This window comes from Schistocerca serialis, chromosome 6 (genome assembly GCF_023864345.2).
Source record: "Schistocerca serialis cubense isolate TAMUIC-IGC-003099 chromosome 6, iqSchSeri2.2, whole genome shotgun sequence".
In the NCBI taxonomy this organism is placed as follows: Eukaryota; Metazoa; Arthropoda; class Insecta; order Orthoptera; family Acrididae; genus Schistocerca; species Schistocerca serialis.
The window spans coordinates 535640765-535666643 of record NC_064643.1 but is presented as its reverse complement, the minus strand read 5'-3'; the positions used below and the strand labels follow the sequence as shown (position 1 = coordinate 535666643).

The 25879-nt window shown below is 45.0% G+C and overlaps 1 protein-coding gene across 2 annotated transcripts in view; it reads right to left on the bottom strand.

Moving 5' to 3' along the window:
• LOC126483694 (glycerophosphocholine phosphodiesterase GPCPD1-like) overlaps positions 1-23977 on the bottom strand; it is a 269576-nt gene extending 245599 nt beyond the window's left edge. For both annotated transcript variants that reach the window (XM_050106782.1, XM_050106780.1), the window contains exon 1: positions 23780-23977. The gene's annotated coding sequence lies outside the window, so the exon portion shown is untranslated. The remainder of the gene's footprint in view (positions 1-23779) is intronic.
• Between the last annotated feature and the right edge of the window lie 1902 nt (positions 23978-25879).

Genomic DNA, 25879 nt, shown 5'->3' with positions numbered 1-25879 from the left:
TTTGCCAGTAGGAAGTAACAACAGCCCTCATACGTCTAATAAAAATGTAAGCAAAGCTTCAAAAACGTCAGGCCAAGTGAGGAACGGCTACTACGTAGTGACGACAGTATTCGTGCCAAACACTACAGTGAAGAGGACAGTTCGGTAGCCATCGTTGCTGAGCGTCACAGCAGACATCAAGAGTGATACACTCCTGGAAATGGAAAAAAGAACACATTGACACCGGTGTGTCAGACCCACCATACTTGCTCCGGACACTGCGAGAGGGCTGTACAAGCAATGATCACACGCACGGCACAGCGGACACACCAGGAACCGCGGCGTTGGCCGTCGAATGGCGCTAGCTGCGCAGCATTTGTGCACCGCCGCCGTCAGTGTCAGCCAGTTTGCCGTGGCATACGGAGCTCCATCGCAGTCTTTAACACTGGTAGCATGCCGCGACAGCGTGGACGTGAACCGTATGTGCAGTTGACGGACTTTGAGCGAGGGCGTATAGTGGGCATGCGGGAGGCCGGGTGGACGTACCGCCGAATTGCTCAACACGTGGGGCGTGAGGTCTCCACAGTATATCGATGTTGTCGCCAGTGGTCGGCGGAAGGTGCACGTGCCCGTCGACCTGGGACCGGACCGCAGCGATGCACGGATGCACGCCAAGACCGTAGGATCCTACGCAGTGCCGTAGGGGACCGCACCGCCACTTCCCAGCAAATTAGGGACACTGTTGCTCCTGGGGTATCGGCGAGGACCATTCGCAACCGTCTCCATGAAGCTGGGCTACGGTCCCGCACACCGTTAGGCCGTCTTCCGCTCACGCCCCAACATCGTGCAGCCCGCCACCAGTGGTGTCGCAACAGGCGTGAATGGAGGGACGAATGGAGACGTGTCGTCTTCAGCGATGAGAGTCGCTTCTGCCTTGGTGCCAATGATGGTCGTATGCGTGTTTGGCGCCGTGCAGGTGAGCGCCACAATCAGAACTGCATACGACCGAGGCACACAGGGCCAACAGCCGGCATCATGGTGTGGGGAGCGATCTCCTACACTGGCCGTACACCACTGGTGATCGTCGAGGGGACACTGAATAGTGCACGGTACATCCAAACCGTCATCGAACCCATCGTTCTACCATTCCTAGACCGGCAAGGGAACTTGCTGTTCCAACAGGACAATGCACGTCCGCATGTATCCCGTGCCACCCAACGTGCTCTAGAAGGTGTACGTCAACTACCCTGGCCAGCAAGATCTCCGGATCTGTCCCCCATTGAGCATGTTTGGGACTGGATGAAGCGTCGTCTCACGCGGTCTGCACGTCCAGCACGAACGCTGGTCCAACTGAGGCGCCAGGTGGAAATGGCATGGCAAGCCGTTCCACAGGACTACATCCAGCATCTCTACGATCGTCTCCATGGGAGAATAGCAGCCTGCATTGCTGCGAAAGGTGGATATACACTGTACTAGTGCCGACATTGTGCATGCTCTGTTGCCTGTGTCTATGTGCCTGTGGTTCTGTCAGTGTGATCATGTTATGTATCTGACCCCAGGAATGTGTCAATAAAGTTTCCCCTTCCTGGGACAATGAATTCACGGTGTTCTTATTTCAATTTCCAGGAGTGTATTTTCAGCGGCCATTCCACACAACGCGGGAGGCTAAATTAGACGTATTGAGAGCCATCTGAAGAACAACCGTTCCACCTGAGACTCAAATTACTGCCCCTCCTACAGACCATTTCACAAGACGTATTTCAGATGGACGATAACCGGCCACTCGTTGCAAGGAATGCGCAACGACTGGTACCATTTTTTTATTGTCTGGGCAGCACTGTTGTGAATCACGTCGCCCACCGAACATGCATAGCATATGGTTGGCCAATCAGTTGTTCGTTATGGTCATTTAGTACTCACACTTCCTACATTGTGAACGCACATGCAGATCGTATGGAAGGAGGTAAGCCGGCCGGAGTGGCCGAGCGGTTCTAAGCGCTACAGTCTGGAACCGCGCGACCACTACGGTCGCAGGTTCGAATCCTGCCTCGGGCATGGATGTGTGTGATGTCCTTAGGTTAGTTAGGTTTAAGTAGTTCTAAGTTCTAGGGGACTGATGACCTCAGATGTTAAGTCCCATAGTGCTCAGAGCCATTTGAACCCATTTGAAGGAAGTAACCTAGGAACAGAACCAGGTTGTCTTTGATTTCGCGCCACAACGATAGTAGACTCTTTTTGCAGCACGAGGGAGCTTCACACATTATTAAAAACTTAATGCATGTAAAATGTGTAAATTGAGTTGCAGATGGCAAGCTATAACATAACGTGAAGAAAGCTCTCCAGAACCTAACATTCTAGAAAATAACTCTCAAATTGCAACAGACAAACAGTTTTTAGGCCTATTTTTAATATAATAATTGCTACTTAATCGTGTTTGCATGTTACAAGATTGAATATAAGTACCCACTGAGGATGACGCAAAAATGCTGAAACATGCTTTGACATTAGAAAGAATAGTTGTTTGCATAATAGGTGGACTGGATTTCCAGTAATGAATTACAAACTACTGTTCCGCCGTCCGCATTGAGTGTTTATTTCCGGTAGAGGGATAACGGTCGTACCCACGTGACGTGTTTCCCGTAACCCCTAGGCTTGCGGCTGCCGCAGGCGGAACTACGACCCCTGCAAGTAATATTGCCACCAGTCTCTGAATCCCTCTCCATATCGCTGAACTGGCGGGACATTAGAGATAACTTCAGTTCAAAGATTACTTTGATGCACCTCTCCGCTCCAGTCTCTACATCTTTTTTTTTTTTTTTTTTTTTCATCAGTCTACTGACTGGTTTGATGCGGCCCGCCACGAATTCCTTTCCTGTGCTAACCTCTTCATCTCAGAGTAGCACTTGCAATCTACATCCTCAATTATTTGCCCTCTACAGCTCCCTCTAGTACCATGGAAGTCATTCCCTCATGTCTTAGCAGATGTCCTATCATCCTGTCCCTTCTCCTTATCAGTGTTTTCCACACATTCCTTTCCTCTCCGATTCTTCGTGGAACCTCCTCATTCCTTACCTTATCAGTCCACCTAATTTTCAACATTCGTCTATAGCACCACATCTCAAATGCTTCGATTCTCTTCTGTTCCGGTTTCCCCACAGTCCATGTTTCACTACCATACAATGCTGTACTCCAGACGTACATCCTCAGAAATTTCTTCCTCAAATTAAGGCCGGTATTTGATATTAGTAGACTCCTCTTGGCCAGAAATGCCTTTTTTGCCATAGCGAGTCTGCTTTTGATGTCCTTGCTCCGTCCGTCATTGGTTATTTTACTGCCTAGGTAGCAGAATTCATTAACTTCATTGACTTCGTGACCATCAATCCTGATGTTAAGTTTCTCGCTGTTCTCATTTCTACTACTTCTCATTACCTTCGTCTTTCTCCGATTTACTCTCAAACCATACTGTGTACTCATTAGACTGTTCATTCCGTTCAGCAGATCATTTAATTCTTCTTCACTTTCACTCAGGATAGCAATGTCATCAGCGAATCGTATCATTGATATCCTTTCACCTTGTATTTTAATTCCACTCCTGAACCTTTCTTTTATTTCCATCATTGCTTCCTCGATGTACAGATTGAAGAGTAGGGGCGAAAGGCTACAGCCTTGTTTTACACCCTTCTTAATACGAGCACTTCGTTCTTGATCGTCCACCCTTATTATTCCCTCTTGGTTGTTGTACATATTGTATATGACCCGTCTCTCCCTATAGCTTACCCCTACTTTTTTCAGAATCTCGAACAGCTTGCACCATTTTATATTGTCGAACGCTTTTTCCAGGTCGACAAATCCTATGAAAGTGTCTTCATTTTTCTTTAGCCTTGCTTCCATTATTAGCCGTAACGTCAGAATTGCCTCTCTCGTCCCTTTACTTTTCCTAAAGCCAAACTGATCGTCACCTAGCACATTCTCAATTTTCTTTTCCATTCTTCTGTATATTATTCTTGTAAGCAGCTTCGATGCATGAGCTGTTAAGCTGATTGTGCGATAATTCTCGTACTTGTCAGCTCTTGCCGTCTTCAGAATTGTGTGGATGATGCTTTTCCGAAAGTCAGATGGTATATCGCCAGACTCATATATTCTACACATCTACATCTATGCGTAACTATTGCTGCTACCTGGATTCGTTCGAACCTGCTTACTAATTATCGCCCACCTCTCCCAGTTATTCCAACCATTTCCTAATTAACTCTTCCCTGATGCCTCAGGATGCATCCTATCAACATATCTCTTCTTTTAGTCAAGTAATTCCCAAAACCTCTTTCATTCTCGATTCGATACCTGTTTATCATGCATCGGACGTGCTCATCTAATGTTCAGCATTATTCTATATCACGACAATTCAGGAGCTTTTTGTCTCTGTACTGTTTATCGTCCATTTCCATGTAAAAAAAGTTTTCTTTTTCAGAAATGTGCTTTTTGATGCTGTCAGTTTGCGTTGTATCAATAAGAATCATCCGATTTTTTAAAAAAATCATAACTACTATGTTATCTGAGATACTTGAGTGAACATCGTACTGATGGAAAGAGCAAACTTTATAGTTTTACATGGTTCCCGGTAGGTAGCAGCAGTGTGTGTCCACTTCAGTTCTAGTAAAAATGTTGTCGGGACAACAGAAAGTGTTCTGTGTTCTACGTTTTGCGCAGTGCGAGTCAGTAATAACTGTTCAGAGGGACTTTCGTACTAGGTATGGTGTGGATCCTCCTACAGCACAGAGCAAACAGGTAGTCTGTGTAAAGGCAAATCGCCGGGCCGTCCCCGAGTGTCTGACACAGACGTCGAATGCATCCGCCATAGTTTCACAAGGAGTCCGCAGAAATCCGTTCACCGTGCAGCTTGACAGCTCAACATGCCCCCGATGTCCGTTTGGCGTGTGTTGCGTCGACGTTTACACATGAAACCATACAAAACTCAGCTACAGCAAACTCTTTGTGAAGGTGGCATACAACAACTTGTGAAGTCCTGTAATTCCGTTATTGGGGCAAGATGTGTTTAGTGCCGAGGCAACATTCCAGTTAAATGGAAAGGTGAACCGTCATGGTCTGAGAATATGAGGCAGGGAACAACCACATGAAGTTGTCCAATATGAGAGGTACTCTCCAAAATTTAATGTGTTTTGTGCAGTTTCGGGAAAAGGTGTATGGTCCAGCTTTCTATTACAAGAAGCACATATCTCGACGTGCTTGACAACTTTCTTTACCCACAGTTGGCAACTGATTCGAAAGACTTCATTTACCAACAGGACGCGGCATCGCCACCCTGGCGTCTGGAAGTGCGGGAATTTTTAAATCAAAGGATTAATGAACGATGGGTCGGTCGTACTGGACCAAATGATTCAGCCTTACATTACTGTCCTCCAAGATCACCGGACCTGACTATATGTGATTATTTCTTGTGGTGGTTTATAAAAGACTCTGTTTATGTGCCTCCATTACTAACAACAATGAATGAACTGAGACATCGTATAACAGCAGCTGTGGAAGCTGTAACTCAAGACATGCTCGCTGCAGTGTAGGAACAATCTGAATACAGCATTGACGTACGCCGTGCATCTCAAAGGGGCATATGGAACACCTATGGAAAGGTAAGAAAAAAAAACTTTTGAGTTTCCCGTTCATTAAAAAACAAAATTTATTGTATATATTTATTAGTTTCAGAAATATAGACTTGCCAAATCAGATGTTTCTTTTTGATACACTCTCTACCTCCTCAGTTCTGCAATCATAATTTATTTTGACATCTTGGGTTGCCGGGCGTTCTGCCGGATATCAGCGTCGTACTTGCACGATATTTCGGTCACGTAGCTCGTAACCTTCATCAGGTGTGACCTGAGACTGCTCCTCGAGTGGACCTGGTCCAGTATTTATGTCTATGGCCTTCCCCCTCCACCAACGGCTGCAGGCGCTTCCTCTGTGGTCTGCGCCCATTCCCTGCGACCTGCTGGAGCGTTGCTGCTCCGTTTTCCGTCCGCTGCGGTTCTAGGTGTTCCCTCTGCGCATCAGGAACACCTAGAACCGCAGCGGACGGAAAACGGAGCAGCAACGCTCCAGCAGGTCGCAGGGAATGGGCGCGGACCACAGAGGAAGCGCCTGCAGCCGTTGGTGGAGGGGGAAGGCCATAGGCATAAATACTGGACCAGGTCCACTCGAGGAGCAGTCTCAGGTCGCACCTGATGAAGGTTACGAGCTACGTGACCGAAATATCGTGCAAGTACGACGCTGATATCCGGCAGAACGCCCGACAACCCAAGATGTCATTAGATCGCCGGGAAAGCCTGAAGAGTTACATCAATTATTTTGCTACCCAAGAGACAAAAAGCATCTACTGCTTTTAGCGTCTCACTCCATAACGTTATACCCTCAGCATCATCTGATATGATTCAGCTGCTCTCAGTTACCCTTTTCTTAGTTTGACTGACGTTCGTCTTACAACCTCCATTCAAGTCACGACCCATGTACGCTGCCATCTCTAGCCGCATCATTAAATCATCCTCAAACCTGAAAGTTTTTATATCTTCTCCCTTAAGTATATTTCCTGTGCAAAATTTCTCGCAGTTTTAGTGGTGAACACAGCGAGGAGAGGGAGTGGTCTCCTATTGGCTGAGGCACCTGCCATTGTGTGAACAGAGAAGGACTCACATTCCGCTGTCGTTGATTGTCATTTGAGTGGAAAATTCAAATGGCTCTGAGCACTATGGGACTCAACATCTTAGGTCATAAGTCCCCTAGAACTTAGAACTACTTAAACCTAACTAACCTAAGGACATCACACACACCCATGCCCGAGGCAGGATTCGAACCTGCGACCGTAGCAGTCCCGCGGTTCCGGACTGCAGCGCCAGAACCGCTAGACCACCGCGGCCGGCTTTGAGTGGAAGATGGAGGTCCTTGGGAGATCTGTTCCACCGAAGTTTTGTTTAACAGCAGACTTAATGCTATGGTTTGGAATGCCGTCGAAGGTATGGTTGTTCTGGTTTCTGGTTTATTTCGGTACGTTATAATTAATGTGTTCCTTCCCATCTACTTCAGTTTTCTTGTTTCATAAAGACAGTATTAATTATTACAGCAATGCAACAAATATGTTGTTGACTAGTGTTACAGCAGTTTACCAGATTTACAGAGACTGCTTGTAGTTACAGCGATGTCTCCTTGTTGATTATGTTGTAGACTGACTGATCTTATTGTCAGCTATATATTATGTTGTATTTATTGTGTACCTTTCAATACAAGTATTACTAAACTACAAATTCGAATGTTCAGCGTTCGATCACCAATTGTTCCGAGGAGTTTGTTTCTGTCACTTATCGCTTCTTTCACCTCTGGAAACGACGTGAGTAATCGTATATGTGAAAATAATGCTACGTTGCACTGTGATCCAGAATACATGGTGAACTGCTGACTCCCTGTAGGCGACTAGTTAAATCGGTTCAAACGTCGGAGGAAGGCAAAGGCATACCACGTCCAGTAATATACTATCGCTGTGTTCAAACCAACCGTCAGGTGGGGGGGAAGTTTCATCTTACCTTACTCAATACATATGTTATATTCAATGATAGCTATTATTTCTACGTCTATAGGTTCCACAGCAATCCTGTGCATAGGTTCTTTTAATTTTAGATCCATTTCCTACCGCCGAAGATTCCACCATAGACTTCTAGTCCCCTTAAATGAATTTGAAGTAGAACACTTGATTCATCTGTCAAACACGAGGTAGAGATTCGACTTTATTCAGCCTTGTCTTGGGAAGTAAAATATTTTTCCATTAATATCATACAGACAAAAAACTTGATTTTCAACAATTTCACGATCGCTGTGACGTCCATCAACTACAGTTTTCAAGTGTTTCCATTTCAATACACATGCGGTACTTCTCTGCTAATTTTGATCTCTTCATTTGTATATCATGCTTCTAATTTCTCCTTAGCTGCGAATTATTTCGGAAACACACATTCCTACACAAAATTTGAACCTTATAAGGAACACACACAGCTAAAGCAGAACTGTATGAAAATTATAATGTCTTGTTCTCTAGAAGAAGACAAGGAGATTGTACTGCTGATGCACAGGGATCACTTCTTACATGATGGATGGAAAGCGGACGTACTATTTCGTGGCCTGCACCATTTCTTATGTAGTCGCTTAAACTGAGTAGTCTACTACACGCCTGTAGAAATGGAGAGTAATTGACGAGAATCATTGGTAAGTGTGATCATTTCCAAATGTTATAAGGTTTGTCGAAACAGATGTTGGTTAGATATTCCGCTAATTATTTGCACGAGTTTTATCGAAATGATGTGCAGCAAATCAATTTAAACTCCACATGTTGTTGATTTGCTTATGCACCTGCTGATTATTTACAGTTTACTGGCTTAAATTTAATAGGAGTCGACATATTAGTCTTTAAAATCACTCGCATAATTAGTCATACGCTTAAATTTATTTTTCTTTTAGCTACTCATGTTGTCAGTTTTTAGTTAGAGTTTCACGTACTGAATAGAGATTGTGCAGAAGAAATGATTTTAGACTACCGTTTAAAGTTGTCTTTACTTCCTGCCGGACATTTTATGTTATAGTGCATATGATCAACGATTGTTGTAAGTGAAAATTGAATCATTCTCAGAACCTCTTACAGGTTTAGTAATTAATAATAAAGGCCATTTTTAATTCTAATGTTGCAGTTGTGAACATCACTAATCGTTTTAAATTCTGATTGATTATTTATGAAGAATATCACCAGCGAAAATACGTATGGTGAAGGAGCGATTAAAATGCTAACGCTTCGAAGACGCGTCTAGAAGATGATCGTGAGTGAACACCACATATTATTCTCACTGTTTGTTCTTTTGCAACCAATACTTTCTTTCTAAGTGATGACTTGCTCAACAAATCATTCCATGAGACACTAATGTTTGGGAAAAATTCAAAAATATGAATAGGTAAGATTTCTTTGTTTCCTAACTAGCAATCACACAAAGAGACGTTAGTTGTTTGAGCAGCTCGGGTAATAACTGTGTCCTTCTATTCGAACTTTTTATCAACATGTGCACACAAAATATTTTCCCCTATTTACCGGCTACTGTTCATCTGCTACATTAATTGTTGGTGTTATTCTATTTTTTGCCCGAAACTGACCCGAAATTAACTGAGAGTCATTTTCAGAGATTCGGTTATAATGCTTTGAAAAACATTCTTGACAATGTGTTACTTGAAGTTTTACAGGCATATAATGTTTACTCCACACAGTAAAGTGCTTTAAAAATCTAGCAAGCGATTCTCCTGGAGAACGGCTGAGAGGTTGTCAACCGAAATACCGGAAAAAGAGTTAATAATATCGCGAATGTACTCCCGAAAAATGATGGCATATTGTTTCCAATATTTTCTGTTGCTTTCTCACTAACATAATTAATTATAATGTTTGCGTAATCTACAAAAAGGACTGACTGGGCTTGGTGAATGTTAAGTGGAAGGTCACTCACAGCCGGCCGAGGTGGCCGAGCGGTTCTAGACGCTACAGTCTGGAACCGCGTGACCGCTATGGTCGCAGGTTCGAATCCTGCCTCGGGCATGGATGTGTGTGATGTCCTTAGGTTAGTTAGGTTTAAGTAGTTCTAAGTTCTAGGGGACTGCTGACCTCAGAAGTTAAGTCCCGTAGTGCTCAGAGCCATTTGATTTTTAGGTCACTCACAAATATAGCGTATGGTACTGCACTCAATACTGAACTTTGTGCAACTCCGTTCGTGATATCTCCTCAGTCACTAAAATTTTCCCTCCTCCCAGTATTGCCTCAGTGTAACAGAAATTATTACGATGCATCGACATCGATGTGCTCAGTACTGAACGGGCCTTTCGAAAAATGGAACAACTATTGCCTGCTGGCTGTGGCTTTACTTCCAGATCTCGGCAGTAATTTCACGACTCTGAAAGTTTGTTACATCATCAGGAAACATCTCTAATTTTCCTCAGCTTGTGTCAGTAAAGAGTTGTTAATAACAAGTTCTTAACTGCGCAGTGTTTCGGAAAACTGGTGCTCATTCTCAGTCTTTTGAGCCGTCTGTCATAGATTCCCCGATTGACGGACAGAATAGGCCGTATATTGTGAAAATACGGCGCAAAGACTATTTATAAAACAACAAAGAAGATCAAAGAGTGTATCAGATCGGGAAAGGAGAAAAGGACCCACTAGCAATGTCGGAAATGTACCACATACCATGCACATGTGGAAAAGTCTATGTTGGACTGACTGGACGAACGAACAGTCAACACCAGGATCACCGAACATAAGCGGCATTGCAGGTTGCAGCGGGTGAAGAAATCGGCTGTGGCATAGCAAGCGGTATGTGAAACTGACCACAAAGTAAAAATCGCCGACATGAAAGTTCTTGCTGCAGAGAAGAGCTTTCACACACGCATTTTCAGGGAATTCACAAACATGACAATAGCTTCAACAGGAAAGAGAAAAGCCTCAAGGTGAAAGAGCCCTGGATTCCCGTGGTGCAGTGAATGACCGCTGCAGTTAGCAACGGGAGAACCGCAGGGATAAATGTAATGTCGTGTGACGTAATAACTACGGAAAAGCTCTTGGATGTTGACGTGCCAGGTACATACTTAATTTGCGGCAGCGAGTTCAACTTCAGTCTACCACCGGCAATAGATGATGAAGCTTTGACTCATGCTTGCGAAACGTCAAAAAAATCTTCAAGGAAACGTCGACCGAAGAACCCGAGACAGAAGCCAACAGGCAATTTGTCGTCTTTACAAAGAGATACTAGACATTTTATGCTGCCGTAAGGGAGCTTATGGAGTCAAGACGAGCTTTGCTTTCTCCTGTGGCTCGGTGGGTATACAAACAGGTACGATATTTACCTCATTTTATGACAGATCTGTGAAAAAGTAAAAAGACAAGGTTCTCTCTCTCTCTTCTTTTTTTCTTTCTAATGTGTCCGTGGAACAACATATGTAGTGAAATCATAGGGGAATGAAGTATTCCCCACAGCAGGTATTCTGCGTAGCTGTGGGTAGAAATAGATGTTTATCAGAATCCGTTTGTATGTTAGCAGAGGATGAGCGAATCCAGAAATGACTGAATTTAATTATAGGTGTCTTTCTGTCACCTGAAAATTTACTGTTTGCATGTTACCGAATTGACTACAGACAAGAGTTGCAACAATGGACGTCAAAGACACTAACAAGTAAATACTTGATAACGTCTCAGTCCTATGTTTTACCAAAGGTTGGAAAAAGGAGTAAATATTCGTCATTGTTTCATGTGGACTCTGAACGACTGACACCTGGCATTTGGGTTTGTACACTTTGTGATCTATAAAGTATCCGGACACCTGGCTGAAAATGACTTACAAGTACGTGACGGCCTCCATCAGTAATGCTTCATTTCAATATGGTGTTGATCCACCATTAGCCTCGATGACAGCTTTCACTCAGGCATACGTTCAATCAGGTGCTGGAAGGTTTCTTGGGGAAAGGCAGCCCATTCTTCACGGAGTGCTGCACTGAGGAGAAGCATCGATGTCGCTCGTTGAGCCCTGGCACGAAGTCGGCGTTCCAAAACATCCCAAAGAAGTTTATAGGATTCAGGTCAGGACTGTGTGTAGGCCAGTCCATTATGGGGATGTTATCGTCGTGTAACCACACCCCCACAGGCCGTGCGTTATGAAGAGGTGTTCGATCGTGTTGGAAGATGCAATAGCAATCCCCGAATTTCTCAACAATGGGCATCAAGAAGGTGCTTAAAACATCAATGTAGGCCTGTACAGTGATAGTGCCACGCATAACAACAAGGGGTGCAAGCCCCCTCCATGAAAAACCGACCACACCATAATACCACCGCCTCCGGATTTTCGAATTTTACTGTTGTCACTACACACTGCCATGCCATGCCATAGGATCGCCACATTGTGTACCGTAATTCATCACTCCAGACAACATTTTTCCACTGTTCAATCGTGCAATGTTTACGCTCCTTACATCAAGCGAGGCGTCGTTTAGCTTTTACCGGTATGACGTGTGGCTTATGAGCAGCCGCTCAACCATGAAACCCAAGTTTTCTCACCTCCCGCCTGACTGTCATAGTAAAATGGTTCAAATGGCTCTGAGCACTATGGGACTTAACTTCTGAGGTCATCAGTCCCCTAGAACTTAGAACTACTTAAGCCTAACTAACCTAAGGACATCACACACATCCATGCCCGAGGCAGGATTCGAACCTGCGACTGTAGCGGTCACGCGGCTCCAGACTGTAGCTCCTAGAACCGCTCGGCCACTGCACTGTCATAGTATTTGCAGTGGATCCTGATCCAGTTTGGAACTCCTGTGTGATGGTCTGGATAGATATCTGCCCACTACGCATTACGACCCTCTTCAACTACCGGCGGTCTCCGTCAGTCAACCGACGAGGTCGGCCTGTACGCTTTTGTGTTGTACGTGTGCTTCATGTTTCCACTTCACTATCACATCAGGCCTATGGATGTTTAGTAGTGTGGAAATCTCGCGTCCAGACGTATGAAACAAGTGGCACCCAATCACCTGACCACGTTCGAAGTCCGTGAGATCTGCTGAGCGCCCCATTCTGCTCTCTCACGATGTCTTATGATTATTGAAGTCGCTGATATGGAGTACTGGCAGCAGGTGGCACTACAATGCGCCTAATATGAAAAGCGTATGTTTTTGGGGTGTCCGGATACTTTTGATCACATAGTGTGTATGTGATCTGAAGAGCACGGTACTGTCTTCTTACATTAATGAGTTTCACGTCGATAATACAAGAGCGTCTTTCGAAAGAAACGTAACGTCTATGAAACAAAACAGGTTTCTTGCTGATGGAATTCATTTCATGAAAGCTGACCTCCAAATCTTATTTATCTTACAGAAAATGGTTTTTTAGAACGGAAGACGTTACAAGGAGAAGAAAATTAACTGCATTATTTTTCAGACGTAGTAATTTTCATTAATAAACATCGAGAGATCGAGATTATTTACTGTAAGTAGCGCCAAAAAATAATGTATTGACAGAATAATTTTCGCTCATACACGTGGCAAGGTACAGGATTATTTACTCTATGGTACAAAAACAAAGCCACATAATCACAGAAAAGTTTTTACGGAACACGATCCTAATTTTAAGGGTTTTTTTAAAAGTCTGAGTTCACTGTTAACTGTGAAGATAAAAAAAGCCGCTTATTTGAAAAAGTGAAATTTTAAAACTATTAGATACATAAAAACAAGGAAATTGTTGATAAATAAGCGCTCAGGTAGACAGCAAAAAAATTAAAACATTGTAAAGTGTCAGCGTTAAAGTAATAAATCTGAATATGACGATTACGGAGAGAGATAGCAGGAAAAGGGTCGGAAATTTGGCAAATAAGTTGGGGTCAGAGAGAGTCCAGGGGGAACAGACTCGACATTTTTCTTTGTAGACCACGAAGGTTAGTGTCGTTGATGTCTCTTTTCAAGTCTGACCGGGCGCTGATCACCGCGCAGTTGACCGTCCCACAAACCAAATATCATCATCATCATCGCCAAGTCTGACAGCTGTACCTACAATCAGATGCAAAAGTGAGCCTTCTGAACTCAGCCGAAATGAAAGTAAATCAACGGGAAGTTTACGAAAAATATCACTATTGACTTATGCCTCAACTTGTAAGTCAAGACTTGAACGCTGATCAAGTTTCAACCCCCCCCTCTCCCAAGATCATAGCAGCGCTAAGAAACCTCTCCCAAGATCATAGCAGCGCTAAGAAATAACTGAATGCAACAATTTTATGCGGTAGGCTTGCTTGGTAGAAGCATCGCTACAACTTACTACTTTCGCCCTCGCACAGTATATTACGTAAGTGTCGTTGTCTTTAGGAAACAGGAAGGTCGTAGATATCTATAGAGCAGAACTTCTCACCCTGTTTTTCGACTTGTATTTGTGCACGATGGTTAGACGACCTGCAAGCCTTCACAAAGAGTCTTGGCAAAACAGTCGTACCTGTAAACAACAGCGCATCACGTGTCACCGCGTGGCTCGCAGTAAACAAGGCACGAACGCCTCCTCCGCACATTCTCCTGCCACCTTGCAGCTGTCGAGTGTTGCTCGTGCGAGTTAGCTAAGCAGCAGCAATGCCAGCTCATCTTAAGGGCCCTTTACACCGAAGCGAACACAAGCGAATGCGTAATCGCAAGCAATGCGCAGGGAGTTCGCTTGCGCTCGGCTTCATTGGCTTGCACCTGCAAATAAGCGTTTACTGTAGAGCGAACGAAGGAGAGAGCATAGAGTATGTTTTGTTTTTTGGTGCCGGAACGTTGTCGCGGTAAAGTTGCTTAATCTATGTTTAATACCGAGTGATGGAGAACGCTGTTGGTCATGAAAGCAAAACGGCGTAGACAAAGAAAAATGTGGGACTGTGAATAACTGTTCAGGCGTGAAAGAATTGGTGGTTTGTCTCTGGTTAGTGATCTGCGGCTGCAGCCATCGCTTGTTTTATTCCAGAACTTCACCCACATGTCGATGGATGATTTTCGCCTTCTTCAAGCTACAACTAAACCGAAAATTTCAAAACAAAGCCGACACGTTTCAAAACGAGAGAAGCTAGGATTAACGCTGCGATTTTTAGCAATAGGTGAAAGTTACGCTAGCCTCAAATATTTATTTCGTATATCAACCGCGTCTATCTTACAAATAATTCCTGGAGCATCTAGTGCCATATGCGAAACACTCGTGGATTATATAAACGTAAATGTAAAGGACACACAGTCATTGAAAAATGAGTGATGTAATTAAAAATATACGAAAGACCAGCCTCATCTTTATGGGAGGGAAAACAATTTTCACTTATTCTGTTCCCGCATTTATATCTCGTAAAATAGTAGCCAAACTACGACGTTAAAACAGATACACTATGTGATCGAAAGTATCCGGACACCAGGCTGAAAATGGCTCACAAGTTCGTGGCGCCCTCCATCGGTAATGCTGGAATTGGTTCAAATGGCTCTGAGCGCTATGGGACTTAACATCTGAGGTCATCAGTCCCCTAGAACTTAGAACTACTTAAACCTAACTAACCTAAGGACACCACACACATCCATGCTCGAGGCAGGATTCGAACCTGCGACCGTAGCGGTCACGCGGTTCCAGACTGAAATACTGGAATTCAATATGATGTTGGTCAACCCTTAGCCTTGATGACATCTTCCACTCTCGCAGGCATACGTTCAATAAGGTGCTGGAAGGTTTCTTCGGGAATCGCAGGCCATTCTTCACGGAGTGCTGCACTGAGGAGAGGTATCGATGTCAGTCGGTGAGGCCTCTCACTAAGTCGGCGTTTTAAAACATCCCAAAGGTGTTCTGTAGGATTCAGGTCAGGACTCTGTGCAGGCCAGTCCATTACAGAGATGTTATTGTCGTGTAAGCACTCCGCCAAAGGCCGTGCATTACGAAGAGGTGTTCGATCGTGTTGAAAGATGCAATCGTCATCCCCGAAATGCTCTTCAACAGTGGGAAGCAAGAAGGTGCTTAAAACATCAATGTAGGCCTGTGCTCTGATTGTGCCAGGCAAAACAACAAGGAGTGCAAGCCCCCTCCATGAAGAAACGACCACAACGTAACACCACCGCCTCCGAATTTTACTGTTGGCACTACACATGCTGGCAGATGGCGTTCACCGAGCATTCGCACATACCCACACCATGCCATCGGATCGCCACATCGTGTACCGTGATTCGTTGCTCCGCACAACGATTTTTGAACTGTTCAATCGTCCAATGTTTATGCTCCTTACACCAAGCGAGGCGTCGTTTGGCATTTACCGGCGTGATGTATGGCCCATGAGCAGCCGCTCTCCACGAAATCCAAGTTTTCTCACCTCCCGCCTAACTTTCATAGCACTTGCAGTGGATCCTGATGCAGTCTGGAATTCCTGTGTGATGGTCTGGATAGATGTCTGCCTGTTACACATTACGACCCTCTTCAACTGTCGGCCGTCTCTGTCAGTCAACAGACGAGGTCGGCATGTACGCTTTTGTGCCGTACCTGTCCCTTCACGTTTCAACTTCACTAACACATCGTAAGCAGTGGACCTAGGGATGTTTAGGTGTGTGGAAATCTCGCGTACAGACGTATGACACAAGTGACACGCAGTCACCTGACCACGTACGAAGTTCGTGAGTTCCTCAGAGCGCCCCATTCTGCTCTCTCACGATGTCTAGTGACTACTGAGGTCGCTGATATTTAGTACCTGGCAGTAGGTGGCAGCACAATGCACCTAATAATGAAAACGTATTTTTTTTGGGTGCCCGGATATTTTTAATAACATAGTGTACCTTGGATGTAAGCCATGAGAATGGTCAAGTCTTCGCGCATTTTTCTTTTACATTAATCTATGTTATATGCTTATTTTAATGGCATTTTTTCGACTATGGAAATTGCAAGAAACAACTTAAATTGCTGTTTTTCACCGCCAGCACTTTGACAATTTCTTGTCAAGCATCGTTTTATTTGTTGTGCATTTTACGGTTTGGATCTTTAGGATCCCACATATTTCTATGGGGTCCATACTCTTCTGTCAACAGAGGTACGCTTTCATCCAACTACTCCATCACCACAATAAACACTCCAATATAACCTTGCTCCATCTCTCTCCCCACATCCACCACTGCTGGCGGCTCACCTCCAACTACGCAACGCTACGCGCTGTTCACATCCAGCTGCCGCTGCCCAACACTACAATGGCAGACAACAATGCAAACTAGCCACAGACTGCACACAGCACAGCCAGTGATTTTCATTTTGAGCGCTACGTAACGTTGCCAATAAGAAAACATAAACAGCCTACTTACATAGAGAAAACATAAACAGCCTACTTACATAGAGAAAACATAAACAGCCTACTTACAACACCAACAACAGATTGCGCGAGGAAAACAGCACACTACGGCAAAGCAAGTGCACTGTGTCTCTCATCGAAGCTAGCGCCGAAGCGAAGAGGACGCGAAATTGCTTTGATGGTTCGATCTAAGGCCGACACACAACGAATCACAAACGAACACTTGCGAATGCGAACCGCCCACGACCGAACCACACACGTCAAGCGTTTACGCCAGACAGAATTCTCGTTCGGCGCTGCGCGTACGCTTCGGTGTAAAGGGGGCTTAACGCACTGAGGTATCTCAACAGTATGCAGGTACACTACAGGGGAGGACCCACCGCGGCCAAGGGGTCTGACGAAGCCCACGAGAAAGGCAGGTCGCGGCATGCCCGCCAGAGCACGTGACGCTCCGCGAGTGCCAGCAGGCTTCTCCAGCGGAGAGCGAGTAACTATTTCAGACGAGTTTAATCAGTCTTTATTGCGCATTTAAGAGAATGCAACCTCTCGATAGCGCACGACAAAGTTAAGACCTGTAATGGGTACATGTTGACGGCCTTGCCGCAGAGGTAACACTGGTTCCCGTCGGATCACCCAAGTTAAGCGCTATCGGGATTGGCTGGCACTTGGATGGGTGACCGTCCAGTCTGCCGAGTGCTGTTAGCAAGCGGGGTGCACTCAGCCCTTGTGAGGCCAATTGAGGAGCTACTTGATTGGGAAGTAGCGGCTCCGGTCTCGTAAACTGGCATACAGCTGGGAGAGCAGTGTGCTGACCACATGCCCCTCAGTATCCGCTTCCAGTGACGCCTGTAGGTTGATGGTGACACGGCGGTCGGCCGGTGCCGTTGGGCCTTCAAGGCCTGTTCGGAAGGAGTTTCGTTTCAATGAGTACCTATTCCTTACATATTGATTTCCCGTGGGCCCTGCATGGAGTCGAGAGTTCGCGAAGAGTGGCGGACCAGCAGACTAGTGTGACGTCTCAAGTTCGTTGCCTGGCCTGCATATCTCGTTGGCGCGGTGGGTCTGGCTACTGATATCACGGCTAGCCTGTTGCTGGATCTTAGGCGGTTATTTCCGTCAGTAATATGAGTTGACATATAGGGTACCAGAATTATTGACGTCAAAGGTATACAAACGGTTCAGAATGGTTCAAATGGCTCTGAGCACTATGGGACTTAACTTCTGAGGTCATCTGTCCCCTAGAACTTAGAACTACTTAAACCTAACTAACCTAAGGACATCACACACATCCATGCCCGAGACAGGATTCGAACCTGCGACCGTAGCGGTTGCGCGGTTCCAGACTGTAGCGCCTAGAACCGCTCGGCCACCCCGGCCTGCTATACAAACGGTAATCTATCCTAAAAAGAGAATGTCAAGACCAAGAGACAGTTGCCCGTATTGAATATGTTATGTGATGCGAGGCCTAGAATTGCGCAACGTTGAAAGAACTATTGTGCGCAGCTGAGAAGATTGTTCTCGGCAGGAATGTGGCTGCGGGTAGGGTGATGCGATCTAGACTGGACAGTATACTGAAACATTTTCATGCATAAATTACGTGAAGATTGTAATTGCGAAGAGGTTTGAGCGACGTCAAGTCAGCTTTCGAAATAACGGGGGAGTGAGATTTTCTCCACTCATTAAGTTATTTTCCCGGAGGCTCGTCAGAGAAGAATTTCTTCCCTGGCAGGAAATATTTCTATCGCTGCTCGTTTAGTTTTTATTGCCGTTTCAAATATGCGGGTCATTTTTGAAACACCCTGTATCAGTAAATGCTGTAGCAATAATTTACTGTATCAATAGTTTTATTGATACGATGAATGCAACTACTGAAAAATGTTTTTCTCGTTGCAGATGCACGTTTCAATTTATTCAATTAAAACATCGCCAGGAGTTCGTATTTTTTCCTGCTTGTGACATAGACTGGTCAGCCAAAACATTATGACCACCTACGTAATAGCTGGTATGTCCACTTTGGCACGGATAACAGCGGCGACGCGTCACGGCATGGAAGCAATAAGGCCTTGATAGGTTGCTGGAGGGAGTGGGCGTCACATCCGCGCACACAAATCACCCCATTCCCGTAAATTCCTAGGAGGGAGGCGATAAGCTGTGACGCCACGTTCAGTCACATCCCAGATGTGAAGGGGCGTACGTGGTCTGCAACCAGTGTAGAATACTCATTGGCCATTACGGTGCCTTATACGAGTTCCACTGGACGCATGGACGCCCTCGCGAATATTCCCCACAGCGTAATGGAGCCGCCGCCAGCTTGTTTGCGTGGGGTAGCCGCGTAAGTTAGTTTAAGTTATATTCAGTAGTGTGTAAGCCCAGGGACCGATGACCTCAGCAGTTTGGTCCCATAGGAACTTACCACAGCTTGTCTCCGTCCCACACCGAAGGTGTCAAACAGCTGTTCCCCTGGAAGACGATGGATTCGCGACCTCCGATTGGCATGATAAAGAAGGTATCGGGATTCGTCAGACAACGCAACGCTCCGCCATTGCGCCAGCGTCCAGTGCCGATGGTCACGTGCTCATTTCAGTCGTAGTTGCCAATGTCGTGGTGTTAACATTGGCACATGCATGGGTCGTCGGCTGCGGGGGCCCATCGTTAGAAGTGTTCGGCGCACTGTCTGTTCAGACACACTTGTACTCTGCCCAGCATTAGAGTCTGATGTTAGTACCGCCACAGTTCGCCGCCTGTCCTGTTTTACCAGTCTGCCCAGTCTACGACGTCTGACATCTGTAACGAGAGCTGGCCACCCAACCCCACGAATTCTGGACGTGGCTTCACCTTGGTTTCGTTACACTGGAGAAGTCGTGCAGTTTCCAAAATGGTCGTGCAGAGTGAAACTCTTATAGATCGCGCGCCTTCTCCATTCCATACATGGACAGGAAGCTCACTGATACTACAGGCATCGTCCGTGTGTCCGACTAACAGGCATTGCTCGCCACGCGACGCAGCTATCGTCTGGACGTGTTTATATCGATAGATCGTCGATGGCCATAATGTTCTGGTTGATAAGTGTAATGTGATTTCTGCATTCACTTTTCGCTGGAATTTTCGCGTTTGGCAGTGGAGCAGTAAATAACACCTAATGACGGTGTCAATCAAGTCTACCGGAAAGGCAATATTTTCCGGACTGCTAAAACAGTCCATAGGTAGCCGCAAGGCGGAAATATGTGAGGGACTTAAAACTGTTTCCCCGCTCCCTCACTCACCCTTCGCTAGCACTCCTCTCAGCTGCCTGTTGTACATGTTTGTAAACTGTTTTTTTTTTTTTTTTTTTTTTTTCGAAACAGAGAGCCGTCCGTTAAAACACTGGTGTGGCTGCCTTGAGAACCAATGCATAATCGCCTATGATGTATGCGCGGTAGAGTGAACCATAGTTTACGTTTTATGACTGGGAGTCGAAGATGGAGCATTACTCGTCACAGGAGCTTGCAGACATGAATTTACTGTACGGTGCAGAATGATGCGGAGCATGGGAATCCGAACGAATATATAGAGAAGAGTATAGTAATAGTTATCAATCCAACTGGAACAAATTTATCAGCATGGATAGAAACTTACAAGAAACTGTGGCGCTGAAGGGATAAGCTATGTTCGCATGTAACAGAACTTCCAAAAGCTGTAAATTTTGGGAACTGTTTTTCGCCGTCGTTTTTATACGTTAAGGCTTGTATCGATTTTGCTAGCTCTGCCAAATATAAGTTTTTCGATCGTCAGTTGTTTTATAGGAATGACCTCTGAAAATCAACTATTCTAGTTTCCGATGTAGTCAGCACGATGTCTGTTTCTCTTCAATACAGAAAGACGACCTCTTCCTGAGTCCAATAATTCTTTTTATGCTTCATTGCCCAAGTAGTCACTCCATCCACTAGATTAGCAACTATTTTTTTTAAAGGATGGAACTTGATAACCCAGATACGTTTCATTACTGAAAAATTAATTGTGGAACAGAATATTTGTCAGCTAGATACGCATTTCTCATCTCGAAATTGTCTGCGCTGCCTATCAGATGCTGTACTGGGAAATCGGTTCTCAAAAACTCATTTTGGGAGCCCATGGAAAAGTGGTAACAGAGAGATGCCCAAGGTTTCCCTAAAGAACTGTTCGGACGGTAGAATTTGAGGAAATTATGTTGGTTCGTATGAGAGAGGGTGCTTTGATAAACACCCGACAACATGCCAGTGAAATGCTGTGCTTATAATACAGTATCGAAAGTGCTTGTAGACCAACGGTTGCACCCTTGTATCACATACAACGTATGAAAGAAAGGGGACTAAAAGACTTGTATTCAGAGTTAGTTCTATCGGTGGATTATCTTGTGAATAGTCGCTGCGAATCACTGTGGATACACACCTGACCGCCTTCCGCGCTGTACCATTACAACCACCACCGGTGCGCCATCCCACTATTCGGCCCGATGTCCTGTTTTACTTATTTCGACGACTTCCCCTCTTCAGGGAATCGTTGTGGTCGTCTTGGTGAGCTAATTTGACACCGCTTTCACCTGAGGATGCTGTTTTAATGAAGCGAAACCGGTTGCGGCAATAAAGAAATCACCAATTACAGCTGCACTGCGGTTAATTTTACTTCCATTCATTATGAATGCTGTAGTGGCTTCTCACGCAGCGCTGTAGAAAGTTTATTGCCATTACTACCTTCGTAACACTGATTTGCAAAGCACGACTTCTGTTAGAACTAAACACCACGCTGAAAGTTTCAAAAACCTAAACCACCTCGACGTCGGATTCGTATTTTCTTTCAAACGTGTTTCCACTCCGGCATCATGCCCGCAAGTTGAGTAACAGAGTACCAGGCTTGGCTCAAGATCAGAAGACGTATAACGAGAAACAAACCTCCGTCGAAGTCAAGATTGTTCACGGCAAAAGATCGGGATGAACCGAATGTACTTGCTTGTGTTAGCACAAGTCATTTTAGAAGATTAATGCCATGTGATAGCCATTATGCGTTATTTCGCAGGTGAATCTATTTCCATCGGGCCTTTTTCCTCGCTTTGTGTATTCATTTCGTCCTTGGTTGAGCTGTAAGTCGTCTTGAAACAGTGTTGTAGTAGATAAAATTACTTTCTCTTTTCCTCTGAGTTTCATTAAATGATCAAAGACTCCAGCTACTGACCCATATTCCACCGTTCTCTGAAGAAACACAGCGAAAAAACACATCAAACAAAATAACAGTCGGCGACAGCATCCACCTCAGAACTATTTCACCCAAAATAAGAACAAAATAATTCCGGGACAGGAAAAAGCTAACCTAGTTTTGTAAAATAGTGATTGACAGAGATATGGCAGTGGATTTGTTTCTCAGTTTTCAGGATTTTGAGGCTCCAGAGGACGGTATGGCAGTTTCTATTCGTTGTTGCTCTATTCGCATCATCCACAAGACACGTGCAGTGTATTTTTGAGTCTGAAACCGCGGACGTTGAGCAACGTTGTCCTTGTGCGAAACTGGCAGTCTTCAACCTCCCTCGTTCCTCCTGGACCAAACTTAACAGGGTACTCCGAGTAGTCGGAAAAAGTGCTTCAGTTCTGTACTGGTGGCGACTGCTCAACGTTGTCTGACTGTGGTTAGTGCTGAAATGAAAACCATGGCGCACTTCGTAAGGACCTGTCCTGGTTCGATAGCTGAACTAAATCAAGACAAGGGGGAAGGGTGGTGGGTTGGTTATCGACTGGGAGTATATAGGTGGCGGGAATTAGCAGTTCCGACATTTGCCTTACAACCAAAGAAAACCTCCCGAAAACCTTGATCTGTACCATGGTATTGCTGCTATCTTTAAGTTATTTTGCGAAAATACGTAACATACAAAAAATAAGGGGTAGAGGACTTGTTCATTTGTGTGACTTAGTGAAGTCTTGATGTGCTGACTTGCCTGGAAGTCTTGAACATTCACTTGCGATACATCGTCAGAGAATTTGAAGTCCTCCAAGGTTGCTGTATTTCAGTTTTCTACTTTATAAACATATTAGTGTTTATGGGAATATATTGTCAGTTTTGCATCATACACTAAACAAATAAACGGTACAGAGAGATTCAATGCTTACTGGTTTCTATCATTTCTAGTTTTGAAATAATATTGGAAGAACCAGCTACTATAATGTTGGGGTCGATATCAACATTATTCTCGTTAATAATCAGAAGTGATTTTTGTATATCATGATGACTGACATCTTTTTAAGTTTCCTTCATTTTGTGCTTCTTAACAATGTGGGGTTTTAAATAAATGTTTAAAAAATCTTAAAAATGCTATGTCGCTTTGACAAATGTTTTTCTCTAAGAAATATCGTTTTTATTTACGTTAGAACGGATTAATTGATGGCAGTACAGCTGACGTATTCTGTCATCTGTGGCAGTAACGAACACAATATATAAGCAATGTTGAGATATTTTACATTGTGTCTTTAAATAGCCATAATTTTGCATCTGCTGCAGATATTTTTTTTTACTGAACAGGAATGCAGTACAAAATCATATACCCGTTGTTGTCAGGTTGCTGACAATGCCATGTGTATGACTTGTAAAATAAATGAAACATTCGGTATTACTACACACGAGCAGTTTATTAACACCAGTTACGTTTTTAAACAGGCATAATTTACGCGTATTATGACAGATAGCTATAGATGCTTTTTTTCTGAACAGGAGCGCAGTGCAGAATCGTGTATCAGTTGCTGCCAAGGTTGCTGACAACGCCATGTGCAGACTTGTAAACAGGGAAACACTGCATACTGCGACATACGAGCAGGTTATTAACAGCAGTGTTATAGAGAAATCGAAACTCGCACTTGGGAACTGCACAACAATATGAGCGGAGAAATATTAAATACCAGTAAGAGAACTGCCACTTTTACCTGCTTTCCCTTCTAGCGTCTTGCTCTCCGTGTAGAAAGAGGAAATTGAGCGACGGACAGTGTAAGGCTCTGCTAACACGATTTTGCCTGCAAGCCACACTCAGAGAAAACCGATGGCCAGGTGCAGGCCTATCCACGTCAGGTGGTCAGCGTACAATGACCAGAATAGTCTGACGGTGTGACGTGGCGGGCAGACCCGTTGCCAAAGCCCTGCCTCGTGCCTCGTGCCACTGCCCAAGGCTCTGGCGAGCGCTGGCGCTGCACAAGTCGCGCCTCGTCTCTCTCTCTCTTTCTCTCCCCCCTCCCCCTCTCTCATTCTCCCTGTCTCTTTCTCCCCCCCCCCCCCTGTCTGTCTGTCTGTCTCTCTCTCTTACTCCGACGCTGCCGCCAACAAACAGTACACTAAACAAGGCGCTCTATTTGCAAATTCCGACAGCTTACTGCCTTCGGTTCAAATCCTCTGTATTTCTAATAAAGTCAGGCTCGATCCTTTTTGTGAAACTTTCATCAGGAAAAAATTTCTGTCTGCCCTCCTCTGCCCTGTCTGCGCATGCGTCACCCGCTTCACCTATTCCTCAGCTCTTTGTTAACCAGTGGCTACTGTGTGACACCACCTTTTTTGAGTGGACTTCCTAGATTATCAGTATTCTGATACCAGACCCATGACGCTTACTAGCAGCTACTTACCTCTGGCAGCAACCCCTAGTATTCAATATTCTAATTCTCCATGTATCCCGGTTTTGAGATTACCGCCGTTAAAGCACGTTTCTTGTGTGCTCCAGCGTCTATAAGCTGTTTTTTGTTTGTGTCTCCATATCCTAGAAAATTTTAGTTTTTGTTGACGGCAAGTGTTGATCGGTCTTCACCGTTATGTTCTATGGCTCTGAGCACTATGGGACTCAACTGCTGAGGTCATTAGTCCTCTAGAACTTAGAACTAGTTAAACCTAACTAACCCAAGGACATCACAAACATCCATGCCCGAGGCAGGATTCGAACCTGCGACCGTAACGGTCTTGCGGTTCCAGACTGCAGCGCCTTTAACCGCACGGCCACTTCGGCCGGCGTTATGTTCTACTAGCAGAGTACCCGGCGTTGTCCGGATGTGTTTCTGTTCCAATCATCTCGTCCTTCCCCCTCTCTCTGTCCATCTCCTTCTTCCATCTGCTCCTTCCCCCTCTGTCTATCTGCTCATTCCCCCCTTCCCTCTACCTCCTCCCCCATCTCTCTTTCTTTTCCCCCCTCTCTCTGTCCATCACCTAGGACCCCATCTCTCTCTCTCGATATTCTCCTCTTTCCTCTGTCTGTCCATCTCCTCCTCCCGCGTCCGCAGCTCGCGGTGTAGTGGCTAGCGTTGCTGCCTGTGTATCACGAGGTCTCGGGTTCGATTCCGGGGCGGGTCTGGGATTCTCTCTGCCCGGGGAATAGATATTTGCATTGTCCTTGTCATTTCATCGTCATTCGATAAAGTGGCATGACTGGACTCTGTCAAGATTGGGAATTTGTACGGGCGTTCATAACCATGCAGTTCAGCTGCCCACAAACCAAATATCATCATCATTATCGTCTCCCCTCTCTGTGTCCATCTCCCCCTTCCCACTCTCTGTCCAGCTCCTCCTTCCCCCTTTCTGTGCCCATCTCCTGCTTCCCCCTCGATTTCTGTTCATCTCCTCCTGCCCCCTGTCTGTGCCCAGCTCCTGCTTCCCCCTCGATTTCTGTTCATCTCATGCTGCCCCCTTCTCCCACCAAGTTATTACGCTCGCCCCAACAGGAGGCTGGTGCTTCTGACCCCCACAGTATTTCTTTCCATGTTGTAACTAATACGTCTACCAAATGTGGTTGAAGTCGTTCTAAGTCTTTAGGATGAGCTTTTTACCGGTGACTTCGCCCAGCTACGCACATGTCAAATATATTTCAAATATGTTTAGCATATTTCACATATTTGTGAACGTGTTGCACTTGTATCTCTACCGAATTTTGGCCTGTAGTTTCATTTTCAAGCAACTCTGTGTTTATGAAGTCTTATCTGCTGCACTATGTGCTGTAGAACGTCATAATTTTGCAGGTACATACATCTAGTTGTGTATGTGGCTACATTCTT